This window comes from Poecilia reticulata, chromosome 22, assembly GCF_904066995.2.
Source record: "Poecilia reticulata chromosome 22, P_reticulata-male-v2, whole genome shotgun sequence".
NCBI classification, from domain to species: domain Eukaryota; kingdom Metazoa; phylum Chordata; class Actinopteri; order Cyprinodontiformes; family Poeciliidae; genus Poecilia; species Poecilia reticulata.
In genome coordinates, this window is record NC_088851.1 from 16,717,207 (window position 1) to 16,740,709 (window position 23,503).

The following is a 23,503-nucleotide window of genomic DNA, read 5'->3' on the forward strand; positions in this document are numbered from 1 at the left end:
GTGTTTGTCTTCAGCAGAAAGATGTAAACTGGTTAAAGTTGATGAGGAGCTAAATTTATAGCAATGGTAGAAAGATAAAAAAAAAAAAAACCTGAGATTACAGCTAAGGCTTACGTATAGTCACCAAATGCATACTCATACCACACTTTTCACACTTTATTACTAAATTATTGACCCATTTCCTTATCATAACCAATTCTACACTGCTTTGTCTTGGCTTATCATCAAAACCCAGTTAAACAGATGGAGGCGTGTGGTTGTAATGTGACATAATCTGATAACTCTTAGGGATACGATTGCTTTTCCAGGTCACTCTAGTGTTAATGAGAGATGTAAATATTTACATAATGAAAGTGCAAATAATGAAACATCTTTCTTGCTTAAAATTGGATTATGCAAAAATAGACACTTTTGTATTTTATGCTGAATTTATTGTAATAATAGAATTTGTTGGCACAAAGGAAGCCGACTTTCCTCAAGCTTCCTCTCTGCGTTCGTTGAGGAAACCCGAGAAGAAACCGCATCATGCTGCCTGCATGGTAATACCTCCTGCTTTCATGGAACAGCTTGATAGAATTGGGGTTGCAAGGTGAAGTAGGCGGGTGATTGTAAAAGCTTGTTTGCAGTCTGTGGCATGGCTGATCAGTTAGATTGCTTTTTGAAGTACAAAGTTTCCTGAAAATGTATCCGTGGATAAAGATGGTCAGAACGCGCAAAAATAATAGCCTGTGGTGATACTGAAGAAAAATGCTTCACAATTAGTTTCTATAGATAATCAAAGCTATTCCACATGAACAGGAGAGCACTAAAACTTTAAAATTATTTTAGCATGTGTTTAAAAAGTATAAGAAGAATTAATAGACCTTATAAATGGCACTGACATTGAATACAATGTCCTGACATTGTTGTCACGCCCTTTTGAAGCAGTCCAACAAGCCATTTAACTTGGCGTGTTGCAAAGACATAGCATTTGTTTCTTAGATGCTATCATTTAAAAAAAATTCAAATGATCTGTGGATAAAATATAGAGATAAAACTGATTTCCGAACTGAGATATTCTGAGAGAAAACCTGGCAGTGTAGAATTTTAGCTGTTTCCAGTTTCCATTTGGCAGATCAGGACCAGTTAACCGTAAAATCTCCCAATTCCGGTTCAATTTCTCAGTGGCTTTAAAAACGGCAACAAGCTAAATGACAGATGTATCTAGAAATAGAAGATATGAAGGGAAAAGACTTTTCTTCTATGGATTATTTGTTATTTAAAGCAGCTGCTCCTGTATGGTTAGTCGAATAGCCTCAGTGTTAGACCAGAAGAGAGGAAGACTAGGCTTTCCTAAAATGATGTGATCAAAAGATTACCTGTCAAACCTCAAACCGTGTAAAACATTGTGGAGATTTCATGTTTATGACAGTTCAGTTCAGATTACAACACGGTTAATAATTTTGAAAGGCCGTGTTGGATACACAAACGTTTTCCTCTTTGACATCAAGCAGTTGTTCTCTTTTTTACCTTCTTTTATCCTGCTACTTTCCCTGCAGCCCATGTTGTTGTTGCACTCAATGTTCTGGACATGTTTCTCCCACTGCTGCAATTACACCGAAACAACACTACTAACTTATCCCAGTTCTCATTATTAACACGGCGGCAGTTGTGAATAAATGGCACTCGTTTAGTAGCCTGAAGCTCTCTGACACCTGACAAGGAGAGTTGAACAGTTCTCTTGTTTCAAGCTTGCAAACAATGTAACAATACCAAATACATAGTATCCCTTTATTTGCTATTGCATGGGAACCATTGTGCGTCCACAGTTCCGCTGCCGTTTAAACAGAACTGAAATATAAAAATGAAAACGGCAGTTTCATTGGCTACATTTGTCCTACTTTTTGCTGCTGTCAGATGTGTAAGTCCCGAGAAATGGGTGATAACTCATGCTATCACCTTTAACAAAAAGAAACATTTTCTCCACCTGTCAGCCTGCATTTTTGTCTGTGTGGTATTTACAGAGGCTCAGATTTAGTTTTGGTGCTATGATTGTGACAAATAACAGCAGCCATGTCTGCTTCCGACATCCGTTTGTTTTTAGAGGAAAAGGGCATTATCTGTGGAGGAGCTGCAGCCAGTGGTCCAGCAATTGGCTGCATGGAGAAGCTAACCGTAACGTGATATTTCAGGATCAAAGCGAACATGAGAGGAAAAACTCAAATTGCTATTCTGCTCTGATATTTTTCTCTTGAACATATATTATTGGTATTTGTTTGTAGATGCACCTTGTAAAATGATTAGGTGTACATGCAAAAGTTTTGCAATAACTTGTGATCATATAGGAATAAATAATAAGCATTTACACATTCGCACTTTCAATTTCAATCTATAAATTAAAAAGGGGGTTTTGTTTACCTACGATCATTTCTTGGCCAAATTTGACTAATTTCTTTTTTTCTTTAAAGTCAGTGGCACAAATACCTTTATCGCTTTTTCTTGTATCTGCAACTCAGATACCAATAAGCTTTTAGCAGCTGGTATTTTTTTGTGCACTCCATGTATCACCGGTTTGATATGGGAGAATACTATTTACTGTGGTTGTGGTTGTGGCTGGGTGTGGCTGACATAACTACACATATGGGTAAAGCCACCCCATTTTGGATCCACAGGGCCTCAATTCAGAATTGGCAAACTTCGTCAGGGCAGAAAGAGACTATTTGCTTTTATATTTCTTAACTATTTTGAGCAAGAGTTGACACTCTAAAGAAGATTTGTCTGATTTCACGATTTTTGTCAATTTTTGTTTTACATCCTGTTGACAAATTTCCCACAAGACGTAGTAAAATCACAAGTAGAAATCGTTTAGCAGCTTGTGACACTGTGTGGTATTTTTATTGCACAAAATGACCTCCGGTTCATTCTGTCTATAATCGTTTGAGCTCTGCGGTGGAGCAATGTTGGGAATAACTGCCAAAGTACAACCCCTCACTGCTTCTGTAATGATGTCCTGCCTGCTTGATTGCGCCTCTTATGGTCAGAGCCACGCGTCTGACTGGTCAGACGATAAAAGATGACCAGTGTCAGACTCATTTCGCAGCTCATCAGGACAGTGCAGGCCTAACGAGCAGAGAGCATTTGGGTGAATGAAAAGAATTACAAAGTTATAAAATGAAACAAGCTATAGAAGTGGTTCACTATTAATTTTATTACATATATTTGATAAAAAAAATTAAAGACCTTTGGGATTATACCAGTGGTATTATTTTTATATACATTTAATTTTGTTTAGGGATTCATAAAGTATTTTGGAGCTTTATTGAACTGAATACGTTGAGAAAATTGGAGTATACATCACATAGTTTATTTATTCAGTCATATAACTTTGTCTTTCAGTGGTGTGTTTCTTGAAAACAAATATATCAGTTTTAATGGAAAAGCAAATCCAGTTGATATCTAAATATTTCAAGCTAAAACCAAAAATTAGAGTAAGACTATAACATGCATAATACACTGACCCTCTTAAAATGTTGGCTGGAATTGTCATTAATGAAGACATGCAGGTACTTTGAGGAAGCTCATTTCTAAACTCCCGTTTTGTTGAAAACTCAAAGTCTTTGCGTTATAAAAACCTGAAAAAACCTAGAAATTTGAGTCAGAAGAAATATTGAGTTTTGAAATGGATAATGACTGCGGGTCAAAGTCAACAGAATCATAAAACAATGACAACTTTATCTGCTTTCAAGATGGATCCCATACATTTTCTGTCAAAAGTTGAACTCTCTGCTTTGCAGAAATTGGCCTTATGCTCCAACACACTGTCACCTATTGATGAAGATTAACGAAGAAACGCCTCAACACAGCAAACAGAAATAGACACAGTTGATCAGAAAACATGTTGCAGTTACTAACACTTAGATTTTACAAAAGAAATCATGGACTTTTCTAATATATTTACTGTATGCTGCGGATATTTGAACCAGAGTACTCATCATGCTTTTACAAAGAGTTTGTATTTCTTTAATTAGACAGATTTCTGTCATTCATTTTGCCACCCTCAGATATGGAAAACAACACAGTAACTCTCATTTGCATGGATGCAGAAACCAATTTCGCTGCTCATGGCCAAAAAAAAAGGAAACGCTCCAAGAAGCCACTCCACCCAAATGAACAGACAGACAGTTATGAAGACACATGGCTGTTATCTTGTCCATCCATCTAGTGTCCCTGACAGCGCAGACCTAAATGAGAGCCTCTTGGGACCACCACAGGGGGAATCATGCACCGGGGTCTTATTAGGACAGCAGTGATCGTGTTCTTCTCTTCACCGTCTAGCATCAGCAGAGAACGTCGGGGATTAATGATAAGGACACGCAAAGCTGCCTTGAACTTATAAATTGCATTTTACATTATCAGCGGAAGTGAAAGTAAACCCAACCATCACTCTGTTTTAAAGCTAAATGTATTGAGAGGCTACAGGAAATTAGTGAGTAAAAAGTAAGTAAAAAAATGTCAGTGTTTGAGATTTATGTGATAGACATAACACACGCATGCATATGTGATCCGATGGAAAATTATGTGGGTTTTCAAAATTCAACTGCACATTATACAAATGTTTGTTGTGCATTTATATTAAGTATTTTCCTTCTACTTTGTAACTTTGTAATGTTGTTTGACTCTGTGACATACAATCCTTGTAAACCTTACGGTTGTACATTGACATGTTAAAAGTCTTAGAGGTTTGGTGCTTTAGCAAAGTGCTTACATATAAGGTTTCATGTAAATGTTCACATTTGCTCTTCTACTTTTTCACCTTGTAAACTTTTTTTTTTTTTTTTCATTTGGAAAGAATCAGTCCCTGTGAAGAGATAAAGTCATACTTTGAAATTCTTATGACTACCGGGAAGGAAACGTAATTTGATTATCTAATAAAATTTGTGTTTTATAATGGCAAAACATAATCATCTGAAGTGTTTTGGATCTCTAAAAGGGCTGCTGAATAATAATAGTTGGAACTACGATTTTGAAATTCTTAGATTCGCCATGAGATGGTGCTATGTGTCTAAAATAGGAGCTTTACTTTGGTTTGCATAATTACTTTATTGTGTACAGTAACATTGCTTACGTCTATGTAGACGAGTGCTGATTAATGGCTTTTAGCTTATTAATTTAAATGTTATTTCTGGTGGTTGGGCATAGATGGTTTGTTTCTGGAAGTGAAGGGCTATGCAAGGACACAGGAAGCTGTAGCTCCAAAGCTCTTTTAGCCACTTTTTCACTCCCCAGCCTCATAATAAGATTCACCCGCACTGCTTAGCATTCACCTGTCATGGACTATGAGTCAGCTTATCTTCAGTCGACAAGACTGAGAGCTTGAATCTCACTGAACGGGCCTTTGCTATAGATTTTTACATCACTTTTTCATGGTACAGATTGCCTGGGAGGAAACGGTGCTGGAATATGGGCTATGAGAACAGACCAGGGAACTGTGAAGGATTTTTTTTTTGCCTTTTGACATCAGGATGCATCAGCTCAGCGAGTTTTTTCTGCTTGCAACTACACATATGAACAACACTTTAATTAATCAGACTTCAAGTACGGAGGGGGCTTAATTGAACATCATACTAGTTCTGTTTGCAGGCTTGGAGAATAATTGAAACGTAACCGGAGATTGATGATCAATAATTATCTTTGATCTTTTCCTAACTGCTTCTAATCTGTTCCCATATGTTTTGTTGTGATCAGTATTCCCATATAATATTCACTGTTTCTCGTTTATTATTCACAGTATTTTGACCACACATTAAAATTTTCACTGTTGGTGCAGTTGAATCACTTGCAAAATTGAAGCAATTAATCATGGTTGGGGCACCTATTATTACCATTAAGCTCTGCCAGGAAGTGATCTGAGTCAGCATATATCGACAAGAGTCCATTTAAATACTTTAATTATTAATAAGCTGTCTCAAGCTTAAATCCTGCATAGCTGGGGATTTACTCACAACAAAAAACCAGAGGCCAAATGCTAATTCTGTTGAGATTCAAGTAATGTAAAGTTATAGGCAGAAAAATATACCCCACATTGCAAAACTATATACAGCTCTTACATGTACTTTGTGTTAGTATAGTGAGGTATAATTAAGTATAAAGAAAATGATTGATGATTTCCAAGCTTTTGAAATAAATGAAACATGTCTTCCATACACTTATGTTTGTTGAACCACTTTCAATTGCAATTAAACAGCTGCTGGATTTTAGGTTATGGTTTTACCAGTTTTGCCCATTTTTCTCTGTAAAGCAGTTCAATTCAAGGCTAAAATCTTTCCACAGATTCTTAGCTGAATTTAGGTTTGTGCCAATGCTATGTATGGATCTAGTTTGATCTGAACAGTGACACTGCAGCTCTGGTTACCACAGGCCTTTCAGGATTACTCCAGTGTTTGTGAAAAAAATTGTACAGTCTAACAAGTATTGAACTTGCAACAAAAAACTGCTGAATGACAAGTTTGTGACCAAATTTTGCAGAAGTTATATCATCCTTGGATCAGAGATCAATTAATTGGTTGCGGTGGACTTTATTTAAGGGTCACAGAAGTAAGGGTTTGAATGCGAATGCATGCCACATTTTTTCAAGTCTTTTTAATCTGAAAGTTTGTAAATAAAATGTAAGTATTTCCCATCTACTTCACAAAAACACACGTCTTTTGTTCACAGTAAATCCCACTAAGATAAACAACAGTTTGTGGTTTAAACATAGCAAAATGTCAAAGAGTTCATGGGCAGTGAGGCAATGTGTTGTACCTTTCTTATGGCTCTCATTGATTTAATGATTTTATCCTTAAAAGCCAAAGCAAAAACAAAGAAACTTTTTTTGTTTCGTTACTGATCAAAGGAAGCTGGACTCATTCTGATGTAGCACTCCAGGAGTCAACAGCTCGGAGTTCTGTTGTCTGCCATCGGTGTGGGAATTTGGGAGATTGCTGATGTGTGAAGAGTTATTTGAGGAAGTGTAGTCTGCAGACACGGACTCACACATCATCCCCTGTCCAGTCTTTGTAATGGAGCAAGCCACCATGCAGAGGGAACATGAAGGCCAAAGCTGCCATTCATCCATGCTGGCCAGAGGCCCAGAAGGGAAGGAGGAACACCGATGGGTTGCTTGAATTTGTGTCCCTTTCTTTCTTTCTATTCTCCCTATGAGGGAAAGGAAACAAAACTCTATGTCATCACTTGGTGCTGTTTTTTTTTTTCCTTTGGGGTGAAAGTCCTGAAAAAAATTCATACCTTTCACAGAGAGACGCACTTCAGTATTGTGCTCTGACCGAACCTGTTCCCAAATCATTTTTTCTTTCCCCACTCTAACCTTCATCTTATCTATCTGTTCCTGTCCTTTACTCACCTTCATTTCCCCACCCTTGCATGACTTGAACATATTCTGCCACTCGCGCTGTCCTTTTTCCACAGAGCTAGTTCTGCTTTATCTTATTACATATGACAAGGAAGGAAGGAAGGAAGGGAAAAAAGGAAGATTCATGCATGACAGGTCTTCTTAATTCTTTTTTGTCTTTAAACTTTCTCTTCCACCCATGCCCCTAATGCTATATTCGTTTTTTTCTTGTGGGGCCGCTGCCATCTTTTATTCCTGGTCACGTAAAAATGCTGCTGGTTAATGTGCCGTACAGCTGGGCACATTTATTCTCGTATATTACCTCTGACCTCTGAAGGGAAATCTTAATTACAGGAGTGTGATCTTTTGACCGTGTGTCTCTGTTTTTTTTTTTTTTTGACAGTGCCAGCAGTCTATTGCAGATGGAGTGCCTCTGTTATCACACCTGGCTAAAATATAAAATTGAAGGATTATACTAAACCCCAGCTGGGTGACTGTTCCTGTCACCTCTGTCACATGGATTTCAGCATGTCTCTGACTTCTTCTTGAGCAACAAAATTGTTTTATTCAGTGTATAAATAACATTTACTGAGTACTGTTTAGTGTATTCAGCCCATACAGTAAATTCATGTAACGATTTGTCTGCTGTGTCTCAATGTTGGTGGCGATGTCTTGTCTGGTTTGCTGTCATACCTGGGCTCTGAGAGAAGTGGATGGATTAAGAATTAAGGAATTGAATATCTAGAGAGAGAGAAAAAGAGAAAGTGACAGAATAAGGAGAAGTGGTAATGAGGGACTGTGGGGATGAAGCTAGGCTTCTTGAGCATAAGGAAAACGGGCGGTCATACTGTAGCAATGAGGCATTAATGAAACTGAACAGTTTTGGAAAAGTACTTACACTATTTGAACTTTTTTGAATATATTTTGTAGCAGTATAACCAGAAACCTAAATAGATTTTGTTTGTTGGAGTTTTAGCTGATAAACCAACCCAAAGTACTGCTTACAATTATGTGGAAGAACATCAAATCTTTACAGTTTTTGCATAGGTTTGCATGCTGCCTCACCCTCTCAGATAGTACAAAATAAAATCCAGTTCAACCACTTGGCATCAGAAGAACCTAATTAGCAAAGAGTCAGTGTGTGTGCAACTTCACATCATTAGGAAAGGATTTGAGAAGGTCTCAGAGATTTGTTAGAAAACATCAGTGAAAAAAATAGGATCACAGAGACTTTACAGAAAGTTGTGCAGGTCTTTAAAGCAGGGTTAAGTTATAAAATATATACCAAGCTTTGAAGATTATTAAATCTGATAATTCAGTGCCAGACAAAGAAAACACTGCAGATTTTATACGAGAGGTTAATAATGTTGTAGCATTTAGTGGCCACAATGCATTTTAAAAAGCTTATTTCTGACAGTATTCAGCTGCTAGCTTAAAACAAAATATCTGGAACAGCTTTGCCTGGTTCTAACAGTTGGATTGGCTCGATATGGCTATCTTTTAGTCGTTGGCTGTGTCTACATGATGTTATAATTTGTACCTGCAGGGCTGTGTGTATTGACCATTACATCACCAAATTTAACATGCACAGTCATTATTGTGCGAACACAATTGCTGCTTACGGTTGTTGTTTGCACCCATTAAAAGCTAATTTGCACAGCTATAATTGTGACAACCGGAGCACAGACGTGGTCGCAATCACTGTGCCATCCATCCGACAGCTTAATCGCAGCAGTCATAAGCAGAACCAAGTCCATCGCTGGTGGTGTAGATGACATTTGTTATTTATTTTTTTTTTGTTTGTTAAAATTAAGTGAAAAGCTCAAGGGAAACGCTCTTCAGCAAGCTCAACTATAGAATAACTATTTTCTAATACCCCCACACCAATAATAAAAAACACAATGTCAATTCGAAGTTACAGTTTATTATTGTCTGCCTTCCTGGAGATTTGGAATGGTTTGACCCTTTTAATGGCACAATAAATATTAACTTCTTGCCTCAGATTTGGGACAGAAACCTTCTCAGAGCGTTGGTCCTGGACAGATGCTGGTTAGATGTACCAGTTGCTGAACAACGGAGGAAAATATTCAGCTGTAGAAGACAGACTTGATGAGATTACAAATGTATAAAATAAACTAAGTCACCATGCATTTATGTAGTTACAAAGCAGCTACACTATTTCTACAGGATTATTAGGCCACTTTGCTCTGTGTTGATGAAGCTTACCTAAGAAAATCAGACGCTCAACATATTGAAAATGTTGTGTTCAACTGCTTTTCAACAAACTAAATGGTAAATGGCCTGTACTTGTTTCGTGCCTTATCTAGTGCAGAGGACTCAAAAGTGCTTCACAGTACACTGAGTCACTCACACGTTCATGCACTCGTTCATGATGGTGGTAAGGATGACATTGCAGCCACAGACACAATCGTTATTCGGTCCTCTGACAAACACCAGCATTAATTTAATGAACATGTTAGAAAAATGAACATGATCTAGGTTTGCTTCTTTCTCACGACTTCAGTGTCAACGGGCAGATTTAGTTTTATTTTCCTTTTTTATTCAGAATAGTATTATAAAAGACATGAAATATTATACAGATTTCAAAAATACTTTATCTTTAGAATAAACTCAGATATAAGCTTGTGTCGGATTAACAGTGAATAATGGAGAAGGAAGAAGTCTTGAGATAAGGTTATTTTTTTCTCCCTTCTGCAGACAAAGGTTTTTTTATTCTTGGGTATTTAGCGCATTGAATGTTTATTTATACAAATAGGGTATTTTATTAATGTAACAGTAAATTACACTTTATGTTTTAGCACTTTTTTGATAATTAACACATTTAACTTGGAAATAAAAAAGAGTTTGTATAGTTTGAACAGACTCTTCCTTGAATTATTGACCTTTTTGTGCACATACACAGCCGCTTTGCTTTTTGTACAAAGTCAAATCAAGCATATCAACTTCATTACCAACCATGGCTTTCTTTTCTTCTATTTCACTTCACAGGGATCTTTTCTCTTCCACTTCTAAAGGCATATTTGAGTTTCCATAACAAGAGATTAGAGAGGGATCTTCTCTTGCATAAAATCTCCCTTCAGGTGCAGTCTATGGGGACATTCATCCAGGTTTGAAATACAATTTATCAACAGATATTTATCTATATAAATACAGTCAGTGGTATTTCACTCAGTTCATCATTGTGTATACACACACAAATCCCATGCGTTTACATGTTGGTTGCTCAGATTTGGTCTGAACGGTGCAGACACCAGCGAGGAGCACACCTTGTGTTTTTGACTCTTGCCTGGGTTCAAGATGTTCCCAAACATATGAACTGAAGGGACCTTTTTGTTTACTAAATCCTGCCACTTTTATTCTTCCTCCCATAGTATTTTCATTTGTGCTGACTCTTCAAAGCACAACCACGCTTCTAGTCACCCAAGTTCAGGCAGTGAAAGAGGCGGAAGGATGCATCAGTCAGCAGTCAAACATAATTGCAAACCGGAGTATGGCAGACTAATTAAAAATAGAATGCTCTCATACAAAGTGAGTGCTTTAAACTTGACAAGCTTAATCTTATTTCAGATAAAGATGAGAAGCAGTTCTTGAGTTGCCCGGTCGTATCATGAGAGTCAGCTAATAAGTAGTGCAAGGTGGACCGACTGATAATACAGACTGCATGCAAACAATGTGAACACTCTGATGTTACCCGTTGTTCCTGTCATTTTGCTGCCTCCATGTAGATTTTTCAGTCATGGTTCATAAGAGAAAATGCTCTATAATTATCCCTTTTTCCTATCAGCAGTTTGGTCCTACATCAAACCCAGAAACACTTCCAGTGTTTCAAGTTGTACAGAAAATTTGAAACTGGACTTTTCATTTTTGACATTTATTGGTTAAGAAGAAGTTTAACAGTGCATTCACCATATCCTGTGAGTTCCCGTGAACAACTCTTCAAGATCATAATCCAATTATGTCTGAGTGTCTGAAATAGAGGTAAAGGGCATTGATTATCTACTATATCTCCGTATTAAAAATTAATACCTTTTAACTTGTAGTAATGAGTTTACGCATTGTCTGTAATTTAAGTTTCTAAACACAGTAATAATAACACTAATAACTTTTATTAAACCAAGCTTGTCTCATTGAGATCAAAAGATCACTTTTACCAGAGATACATGATCAAGAATGGCAGCATAAAATAATCCCAAACATTCAGTTACATAATAAAATGTATTCAAATATGCTTGAATAAAGTAAGTTTAATCTCCGTGAGGTTATAGCAGAAAAGCTAAACGATTTCTTCCTTTTTTTCTGCTCTGAAGTGAGGAACACTGAAATTTGAAGTCAGAAGAGGCCATTGGCCCTGTCTGAAGTTAAAAGAGGATTAAATATAAGGTGCTGCCAACTTGAGACTTGCTCAGTAAATCAAAACATAATAGTTCCCAAGCAGATGCACTTGGCCATTTTACTTTGGTATAAAAAAAGACAGTGACGAGTCGGGGCTCTATAATTTGTGATAAACCTCAATAATGCGCACAATCCAGCATGTGAAGACGTCCTGGAAATGTGTTACTCATGTCCTCCTTTCAACTGTCCGACTTTTTCGCTCTTAATGAATAACTGAATTTATCATAAAGTACATTTTGAAGCTGTACTTATTATACTGTAGCAGCTTGTCTCTGGTTTTTACCTTGTAAACACACTAAATTGCCATTAGCTTTTAATAAAACCTGTATTTTGGGTAAATCTATGATGAGGAGTACAGCACCTCTATCTCTGTGTATTTGAACAGGCAGGAGCCCCTGCAGTCTGTCAGATCAGATAACCGGCTGTTTCACATAAACCACTGTGATCCTTTTGTCAGTTTTTGCCACTCTACTGGTAATATCCAATAAGCAGGCAAATATACACAAGATTTGCAATGATGAGGGAGATTTTAAGATGCTGTAGCAAAAGATTATGTTGCTGCACCATGAAGTAGAAGGACAATTTTGGAGGTTTCAGACTTTGTTCTGCAGATTTTGGCTTTCTGAATTAATTGCACAAATTTAGCAGAAACAATTTCCCTCTTCACAAACTCAATGAAGCATGTGCATATTAATCGTTTGCCATAAATACGTCTGTTGTTTCTGTCTTTCAAATTACGTAGAGGTTCATTGACCTGACTGTCAATGAACCTAAGGTGTAACACGAGTTCACAGTCTGCTCACTGTATTTTTATTTTTTCAGTAAACATCAACTGTGATCCTCTTTCTGCAGCAAACACCAGATGCAGGGTTCAACGTATGCGGACAGAATTTTCTGCAAGAGGACCTATGAAATTAGTTTAAATTACAAGTTGATGATCAGTTAATTGGTGCTTTGAGCAAGTTTAGAACAAATCTTAATAAGGGAAGACATTTTTATTTGTTCAGTGAGCATCATGAAGAATAAATGTCTGTCTGTAGCCATAAATTTTGTTTAGGGCTATATTATGTTTAATTTTAATATAGACCTGAATGCTCTCATAGTTTTAGCTAGTGTAATGCAATACTCTGACATAGTTTAGTCTCATAGAAATGTTCTAAATTAAGTATTTTACGTTTTACCATCAATCAGTTTGTCATCACTGACATTTGTGAAGCACCCTGAAAAACCAAGAACAAGTTGCCAGGGAAGAAACTGAGACAAAATATAAAAAAACAAAATTTTCTGAGAAAGTGGTGATTTTGTTTTATTTTTTAAGTATACTGGTTGAAGTCATATTATTATATGATGGAGGCCACGTGGGTGAGCATTGCTGTGTGCCACTCTGACTAACTGCATCTAGTAGTTTAACACTTCAAAAATCGTTGTTTGACGTGTGCTCAGCTAATGATCAAATCTCTTTCTATGCATAAAAGACATGCATCTCTGTCTTAACTGGAGCTATACTTTTAATCCTAAATGATTTCTACCACATTGAAAAATCAAAAATTTGGATGATATTTAAGTGAAGGTTCAGTTCCTATTTTGTATGATTAATTTCATTACTTGTGTCAATTCCTTTTCACTCAGTTCATCTCACCTGGTACTGAGGGCCAGTGTGGGAATTAATCAAACCTATGATAGTAGGATCCAGTAAGGTATAATCTCCCTGATTTACTCCCCATTGAGCTCACAAGACCTCTTCTCAAATCTAAATGAGATCACCCTCCTTACAGTACGTGCCGTGATACGCTGAAGCTCATCTCATGAACATAAAGCTGTATTATATTTCAGGCCAAGCACTATTTGTCTGCATCAAGTGCCTTCTTTTCATTAGATCTGACTCTGAGCCTAGAAATGCTTCCCTCTCTGGGCAGTGCAATAATCATCGTTGCTCCTGTATCTAATGCATCCCATTTTCTTTTACAGAAATATAACAATCCTCCTCACATAGCTTTCCTTTTTTATAAGGTTTTGACCAATTTAAGCAGGTGCAATTGGTGACACAGCATCCTAAATCCTCCAAATGTAATATTAATTATACTTAGACCTTGTTAGAAATTGTAAGGTTCTTGTATGGAAATTCTTGTCATAATGCTGAATTTTCAGGAGGACCCATTTGCAGAGAGCTGTATGGGATTCTTTATCAATCATATCTATATAGCATCCGAATCTTCAAATGACTTAAAGCGATGTTGAAGTAATCTTAAACAGATATGAATGCTTCATGTATGCTTTGAGGGCATAATAAGTAATTGTAAGATGGCTGAAATGGAAATTGGGAATACTGCGATTGAGAATACTGCACATTGTTGATCATGTTTTTGACCATGTACCTTGCTGGAGTAAGCATGCCCTCGATTTACACCTGGCTATAAATATTCATGCTTTCACCACAGCGTGTTACAGGATTGATGCCTGAGATAAATTAGAAACAAGCTGCTGACGGTCTCCAATCCGTTTCCACGGTTAAAGTCACAATCTGAGCCATTAAACACAAAAGCTGTGATCAAAAGCTGACCTAGAAGCAGGCCTCAAAACAAATGCTGTAAAATATTTTCCCCAAAGTATGCTTAAAGAAATGTTTCGGTTAAAATAGATTCAAGAAATCGAAAGAAACGGAAACTCCAAGAAGAAGTGTCAATTGTTACTGTTTTCACAATATGGTACAAAGTGGTTCAAGTGTCATCCGTCAGGGGGAAGATACCACACTGTATAAAAAATTAAGGGGAAGCTGACATAAGTGAACAAAACAGAAATAGTCCCATTTTTATAGTGCTTTTCTTGTCTTGCTGGGCACTCAAAGGGCTTTTACACTACAAGGCTCTTGCACTCATGCAGACAGAGCATCTTTGTCTGTTTTTTATGGGCTAAACAATGTTAGTTTTTCTTTCATACACACAATTGTAAGTCAATGAATTTATCAAAGAGAGATTCATTGTGTTGCTGAAGACCTATTTGGCAGCAGAGATAGGACTGAACAATATTCTGACTGATATATAATTTGTGCTCCTTTTGATACACTTCTAAAAAAAAAACCCAAAAAACTGTATTATTATCTACCCTTCCGATCCAACCTTGTGAATTATTTCCTTTTACAAATCATTAATTTAACTCAGCCCTCATATCTGGTTATGTGGCTGTCTCAATTAAACTCAGTTCATTATTCCCCTAAATAAAAAAAAAAGCTGAGTTGATCCTGACATGTCAAACTTACTCTTCCCTTTTTATCTAAAATCCCAGATTGTACCATTACCACGCAATTCAAATCAGAACTTACGAAATGTCTGAACTCAAACAGTTCAGGTTTTGTTTACATAGCAAAACTAGAATAGCCCCCCTTAAAATCACAATTTAGATTCTTATGTCTTCTAGCTCTGAATCACTTGGTGTCATCATTTGCCTCAATGTTATTACACTCATCTAAACCAACAACTCAGCCTTCTCATTGGCTTCTCTTTCCGCCATTGTGCTTCCCAAGATTCTGTGCTTAAACCTCTACTTTAATAAGGAAAATTGACCACATCTTTCTACATTTCATTGGCCACTACAGACTCTATTTCCATTGTTACACTGATGACAACCACGTCTATCTTTTGCAAAATCCCTCAACCGGTGTTGACAACTGTTTTCTTCAACTCAAGTGCAGTAAATCTTCCAAGTTAATAGACCAAAATCTTGCACCATATATCTTCTCACAACCTCTTCTGCAGCAACCCCTTATGGACAGCAAATTCAGAACAAAGATCTTATGGAGCAGATTCTAAGCCATTTCCAAACTGTACTACACTCCTCTGCTTACAATCATTAAATTTTAACTTCTATGTCTTCCTCTCAGCACTAATCTAAACTTAGGGAGCCAGAACCTTCTCCAAATGCAGTGCCTTCACTCTGAAACGTTCTTCCACAATTTCCCAGGGACGTCAAAAAATATCACTTCTCTAAACTCATATTTCTAAAAGTCTGGTAAGAACACACATCCAGATGGTTGAATCTGTAAACTAGGGGGAAAAAAAAGAGAGAGAAATACATATTTAAGACGAGCATTTTCTACTGAAATTTGTGATAACTAGTTAAGGCTATGAATGTGAGAGTGATCCTCCAAGCCCTCGTATTTTAAATCTGCTGTGAATGATTTGGCCACCTCATCACTAGTGCACACTAGTCCTTCTCTGTGTGCTACAAACAGCTGAGGCGTGGATCGATGCTGCACCATGTAATCTCGACGTATTAGCAGCTTGTGAGGTTTGTCTGTATTAGGTGGCTCCTTTAAATGCTGCAGGCGACATCACCTTGAAAGACTACAGTACAGCAGTGGACGTGCTTGTTTCATAACAGACAAGCACACACCCTTTGCACAAACAAAATATAACAGCAAATGAAATCAGAAAGAGCAGATAGATGCAGAGAGCCATTATTCTGCAAGCAGGCCCAGATATGCCAGGAATACAGGCACAGAATCAAATTAACTCTGGATTTGATTTGTCTGATAGACCTAGAGGTTTCCTCTTGGATGCATTTAATGTCACAGTGGTTTTGTTGTTTGACATCGTGCAGCTGATAACAGAGGTTTTGATGTCTGTCAGGTCCGACCTTTTGGGATTTTTTTTTGCCTAGTTGCTAAGCAGGTTTTTGTAGAATTCTAAATAAAGTGTTCTCGTTTAAAATACGAGAAATACGAGCTGTATTTTTCTGTAAAATCAGTTCTACCGTAGAGCAACATGTCGTGATCCGTGTTTGAGTTTTGCTGTTTTGTTGTGCATCGCTATTAGTCTTTTAAAAACTAGTCCCTTGTCCTACACTGTTTGTGTCATACAGATGGTCTGGGCTGTTGAGAAACGATTGCCTCCTGGAGGAGTGGACTGTGTTGAAATTTTAAATTTCATTCAATTGCTAACATTTGCCCGTGACGTATGTAAAGCACTAATTTTACGCTAAGAATCTGACCAGAAATTGCCTGCGCTGTAGACAGTCATCCGCCACTGCAAAGAGAGACGTACCTATCCAAACAAGGCCGCTGTTAATGTTAATTTAAAATTTGGAAGTGTGGACAAAACGGACTGAACAACTTTGTTCACTTCCTCCACTGCCATTGCTAAAACTACAGGCAGAATACAACTCTAAAACTGCACAGAAAATAAACGCCACTGTTCACAACTTCTTCTGTTTGCTGATTGGCCCAGCAAAAAAGTCTATTGGAGACGATACAAGTCAAGGGGAGAAAGCCCAGACTGTGCTGTAAGCAAGATTTTTTATTTTTTTTTCCAGCAGAGTTGCACAGGAAGGTAATGGCCAGGCTACATCACTATATAAAAAAGGTAAAATGTAGCTTTCCAAAAATGAGCTTCTAGGTGCACATGCCTAAGATGACTTGAATATGAGTTTTTGTAGATAATTTTTTAAATCTCCAACTATTTTTCCAGCAAAACTGAGCAAGTGTTACTTCCTCTGAAAATGATCACCAGGGAGATAGTTATAATACACAGTATTTCCAGGTAACCTCGCTATGTATATATTTATAATACAGTTATGCCTTCACCAACTTTCCTATCAACACCAGACTGTAGATGTGGTTAAAAATAATCTAATCATTCTGAAGTTAGACTGTGGGAAGGGTTTGGGCAAGCTGAAGGAGTTTTGATGTCAGACCTCATGTAGTGCTGTGAAGCTACTTATTGAAAGCAGAAAAAAATGTCAAAGGAGTATAAGCTCCCAAGGTAGATAAAACTTTATCAGCAGAGCACAGTCTATTGACTTTTGTTTTGTCACAAGAGATTGGAGAAATTCAATGACTTCTTCTCACACAAAGGTTTTATCCCATCCATCCATTGCCTATACCCACTTACTAGTGCAGGGCAATAGGGGGACTCAGAATGTAACTTATAACTGGAATCTCCAGTTGCCATTGGGCAAAAGGCAGTGTACTGGACTAGTGACAGTCCTTCAACACATGGGAGACACATAGGACTGACACACACTCATAACTAAGGGAATTTTAGAGAAACCAACCGAAGCTAACATGATTTTGGACTGTACATAGAAAGAACCCAGTCACTAGTACATCTCAACCAATCACTTTTCTATGCACTTCAGCACTGCACAACATAATGGCCACCAAAGCCTAGAGCAGTGATGGAACAGTCTACAGCTTTCATTTAAGTTAATAAAATATAGCTTTATTTGGTGATTTATCTGATATTGAGTCCCAATCAGGAAAAAATGCTTGAGAGGACTAGCTTAGACAACTAACAAACTGCCTACATAAAATGGGACTTATAAGCACATAGTCTGCAAGTAATTCTCAGAAGTGATGATTGACCATTTGTGACACAAACTATTAGAAACACAAAAATTCTGTCAGCTTTCAGCCCTTCCATTAGTGACTGTCACGAGAATAATGTATATTAGGGAGACACGCAAAAATAATGTCTCACTTTTCTACACATAATCAATCTCTGTTTTGTCAAAACATTTCTAGTATGCCGTCTGTGATGCCATTCAAACTCTGTAAGTTGGTCCGTGGTTAGACACATCACTTAAAAATGCTGTTTTCCCAAAAAAGTAACTTCATTTGATTAAAACATGTGGTGGTTGAAAGGGAAAGTGAAAATACTCAGATTCAGCAATGAATCATTCTCTTGTTTGTGTGCCTCATTTGGGGGAAAAAAGAAAGCACTGAAATGACCAACTTTTTATAAGCTGTCTTCCTTACGACTTTGTTCAAGATGCTGTATTTAATGGCATCTTTTTTGACAGAAAAACAATCCTTCCTCAGATTTTCAGGATGGTAGCATAGAGACGTCATCAACCATAAATGGAGGTGACTTTCCATTTTCAAATGTGTATTATGAAAGTCTCTTTACTTCAGAAAAGTGGATAGGTCAATTGTGATTTATTAATTTAGTTTACATTTTTTTAAGTTTCTTGCCTTCCAAATTTGAAGATGTATCCCTTTTAACATTTATACAGCTGTCTGAGCATAAATTTGAGAAGACATGTATCTATGAAACTTCAGTACACTTTCCCTTTTCAAATTTTTTTTTTTTTTTTTTTACATTTTGAACTTGTTCTCCATTAACCATTCCCTCAGCACTCTGTGGCCTTCATAGTGTTTGGCATGTATGTCACTTAATGCTGACAACCTGCCCAGAGCACATCAGCCAAATGCAACAAGACAGATGAGACGTGCCCCTTTTGCACATCATTTAGCAAAAGTCATTCGACAGCACCGATAAGGCCTGTCGGTGAATGACCAGAATGAATAGTTAGCAGTGGCTTCAACCTCATTACAAGGACAAACTGCATACAGTAGAGCCTTGATAAGTCTGGCATGCTCCTCCCCCCCTTTGCTGTTCTCTGTTTGAATATGAAAGGGAATAACGCTTAATGCTTTTTCCTTCGTGGATGGTGGCTTGTATGGGACAGCGACCCGTGAAATTAATATTTTTGTGAGATGAGATTTGAGTCACTAACACACACACATGCAGACACACACACGCAAAGAGCGCCTAATTTTCTAGCCGACTGGAAAACCTCCCAACACAGGAGAGCAGAGAAAGGTATGGGATGTGTAAAGCTTTGAGAATGACGATACATAAGCAAAATTCAGATTAAGGGTGGAAAAGTAAATTGTAATATGAGATGCTGGACCTACTTCTCAAAAGTTGATAACAATAATCTAACATCAACAAATATTTTTTCAAGCAATGACAAGTTCCACACAGCTCTCTTTATTATTCTGATAACAAATCAGAATAATAGTTTTAAAAAGTTAATCACGACATGTCATGGCAGTATATATAATGTAAGACATATAATCTGTGGGAAAAAAATGAGCTCCTCTGCCTCCTCTCTCTAGTCCTTCTTCCATTTGCATCTTCAAAGTGGGCGACACAACAGAACATACATGGCAGTGGAATGAATGAACCATCTGTTTATGCATCTGTCATTGGTTTTAAATTAAACCAATAAAGCGTTGCCAGCGAAACCGTTTGGTAAGTCCAAATTTCGTTGAAGTTGTAGATCTGCAGATATTTTTATTTTACGGAAAGACAGCTTAAGCGAGAATTTATCTTTTACAGCAGTCAAAGCCCACACTGATTGATCAGAAGCGACTTTAGTTTGGAATTACACATAACTGAAAGCTTGAAAAGCTAGAGCCTTACTTTGCCATCATTTTGAGCAAACAGCTGTCCTGTATGGTAAATGTCAGTATGTTTTAATTAAGAATTTTTAAGAAGAAGCTGAAATTATCCAACAATTTTATAGAGATGGAGAGATGTTTTTTTTTTTTTCAAATTATTTAGTTTTTACTTTTTGTATCGGGATGTTTTCTACAATTAAACCAGGGAAACTTAGATGAAGCCATTTCAAAAGAAAGCAGATTTTCTATGACATGCTGAGTCATATTAGTGCATCATTCAGGCTGCAAAAGAACCAGACTTTTGGAAGATAACAGAAAGGCTGAGCCCTGCACAGCAAAGTGGGTCTGTCTGATCCAATTCAGCTTTCAACCTCTTTCATGGAACATGCTTTTGTCTTTTTATAAATTAGTAAAATCAATTTAAAACCCACATATGGTCTATTACATGGCATGTAATCTGTTCTTGTAATGTAAATAATCAGTGATTGCTCAGAAAAAAAAAAATATTCTGAATGCTGCTCTTGTATGTTATTATTAAGCAAAAAATGACTGCTAATCTTAAGGTCAAAACAGAAATTGTGAGCAGTGCATGTTTGTTTTTTTGTAAGAAGAAAAATTAAGCAAAGTCCCATGAAAATAAAAATTCTACAGGTGTCAATCTGGTGATCTGAGATGAGCTATAGTCTTGTCAAGAGCCCTGACAGCCCGTTTCTTTCATTGACTTCCCTTGCTGTCTTCAATTTTTCTCATCTCATTGAGGCTGGAAACAATATCAACATTATATATGCACCAAACTTTCTGCTGAAGGGCAGTGAATTTTTTCCTGCAGGCTCATAAATTACCGCTCCACCTGGTTGTGCACTGTAAGAATGCTGGATGCTTAGCCAGCCGGCTTCATTCCTCAAGGCTACAGATTCGGATTGACAGCCCGTCTGTCCTGTATGCCACTGTTTGTCACCGAAGCTTCTGGGTTGCTGGGAAAAGGCTCTGCCAAGTGACCTTGAGCCCTGCTGAGGCCGGAGGACTCCAGCTAAAAGCCTGTTCCCCTGTTATAGCAGGCAATAGATGTTTCAGCCAAATACCCTATAAGAGGGATTGATCGCTAGCTAAATGTGCCCCATTGTTGAAGTGTATTCATTGTCAAACAAGGAGGCCTTGATTCTGCATATTTCTGCACCATATTCATACTCCTTCAAGCACATGATTTGATCACATAGAGGAACAGGTCAGAAGTTTTCATATATTATTCGATGGCATATATTTGAATTTAATTTGGAGCTTTTAATTAGGCACCTGAAGTTTTTTTTTTCTTTTTTTTTCTTTTTTTTTCTACGGTATAGTTATGATTCTAAATTCAGATTCCAATTATTTTAAAAATAAGATTTTGAAAATTTAATGGGAATTTTTCTCTACATTATGCAGGGTCACATATAGGCTCAAATATATACATACGACTCCAACTACCTTTACTTTAAAGTCCTTCAACAAGTTGCAGAGTAACCAGGGCGTTTTTTTATAGACATATATGGAAGATCCTGCCATAAACCTGGAAGCATGTTTAATCGCTCTTCTTATTAGAATTGGTAGGAATCATATGCATTGCTCAGTTTGCTGCCATTTGCCTTGATTTTAACACATTTTCTGAAGGACAGAGGGCTTACTAAAGACATCAAAATACCTTTTGATGTGTTTAGCATCATTTTCGTAGACCATCCGACTGGGTTCAGTTTCAGCCATTTTGCCCCACTGATGAAAAGGAATTTGTTATAATGTTCAGAAACAACTCAAGAACCACAAACATTAAAGCCTATCATAAACTGCATGCTATTGGGCGGTAAGTGTCAGAGTCTCCAAATCTGGAGACTCCAAATCTCTCCAGATTTGGAGTCTCTCCCTCCAAATCTGCATAGCAGGCAGATTGTTGACACTTTCATAGTTGACACCTTTAAGGGTGTCAACTATGAAAGAAGCATTGCAAAAACAAAATAATCAGCACCTTCAAGAAGGACTGAAATTCATAGCTGCTAGATAAGACAAGCTTAATCCTTTAGGGAGAGTTTTCTGGTAAAATTAGAAATATTAAGCTGCTTTTTCACCATACAAGCAACAATGCTTGGACAAGTCCAGGTGAGGCATTCAAACCTATATCTCTACCACCTGTCAAGCATTTTAGTGTTAGCATCATAGAGTTCTTCAATTTCCAATTTGAAAATGACCCCCAAAAATCCAGTTAATCTTCTGGAATAGCTCTACTTGAACCACATGGAAGATTTTGTAACATATGTTTAAGAGGCAACTCCAAACCAGGAAACTAATGAGTTCAAATGAACTCTTTCAGTCCTCCCTCTTTCTAAGAGACGTTTATCTGAATATCAGTGGCTAATAATACATTTTGAGTTCCTGTCGTTAAAATTTGGAGAAAAAAACTAAACGTTTGTGACATTTAAGTCCATGATGTGTGTAAAAGAAAAAAAAAACTTACAACTGTCACTATATAATTTTAATGTTAGTCACTTCATTTTTTTTAACTCTTCTGGTCTGAAATACATAAAAAAAAATAGAAACTGTGGTTGGATTGTGTCAAGCTTTCAGTACTGAGAGCACAAGAAAGAGAAAAAAAGAATAATAATAATAATAATAATAATAATAAAAATATTGTCAGTGGTGGTTAACCCATCAAAATGGTGAATATCTTTGTGGAAATTGCTCCTAACATGTTATCAGCTGAGTAGTATTTCCAACAACCATTTCCAGGCAAGGAAAGGAAAATATATTGCATGTCATGGAAAAGAAAACTACAATAGTGGAGGAGTGGCATGAGGAAAAAATAAGCCTCTCGCTATCTTGGTCTATTCATCTCCTTTGTTTGTCCTCCCATTGTCTCCATTACTCTTCATTTGTTCGGGGTAGAAGCTCAATAAAGCAGAAATACGAGGATCCAGACTCCAGTCCCAGATTTTTGCTCCCGCCGAGCTCGCGGAACCAGCAGCAGTAAATGCCTGTTTTTCTAGTCTCTCTCCTCTCCTCTCTCTCCCTCTCTGTCTCTCTCTCTCTCTCTTTCCCTCTCTCCTCATCCTGCTGCACGCTGCTCAGCTCTGCTGCAGTGGATGGTCCTCACGGTGCGCTCGCAACTCACCTCAGTGGAGGAAGGAGACCTGAGAATCTCTCCTTCACTTCCCCAAAAGGCACTATTTCCTTTTAGGCAATCATCTTTCCACCATCCACATGCCTGTAATCAGAATGCCTGGATGAATGTGGTGGTTGCAGTCATAGGATAGATGAGAGAAGAAGACTTTTCCATGTATGATCTTCTGCTATCTGCGGACAACCGAGAATCCCTGCGCTCATAGATGCTTTCTGGTTGCAGAATAGGTGTAAGGTAAGTTCTCCAGCTTGAAGTTATTTTAGCGCAGAGAGCCTGTTTCACCCTTTTTTTTTTTTTTTTTTTTTTGAAAGAGTCAACATGTTCTAATGAGGATGAATTTGTTGAAGTTGAGTGCAAACAAGTTTGGAATAAGGTGTGGGTAGCATCAGACATGAAT

At 37.4% G+C, this 23,503-nt stretch overlaps 1 protein-coding gene across 9 annotated transcripts in view; it reads left to right on the plus strand.

Moving 5' to 3' along the window:
• The window catches only part of dlgap2a (discs, large (Drosophila) homolog-associated protein 2a), a 137,918-nt gene that overhangs the window by 18,643 nt on the left and 95,772 nt on the right, over nt 1-23,503 (plus strand). For 2 of the 9 annotated variants that reach the window (XM_017302479.2, XM_008399516.3), the window contains exon 1: nt 22,591-23,340. The exons of the other annotated variants lie outside the window; for them this stretch is intronic. The gene's annotated coding sequence lies outside the window, so the exon portion shown is untranslated. Of the gene's footprint in view, nt 1-22,590; nt 23,341-23,503 lie in introns of those variants that run through there. 9 annotated transcript variants of the gene reach the window in all.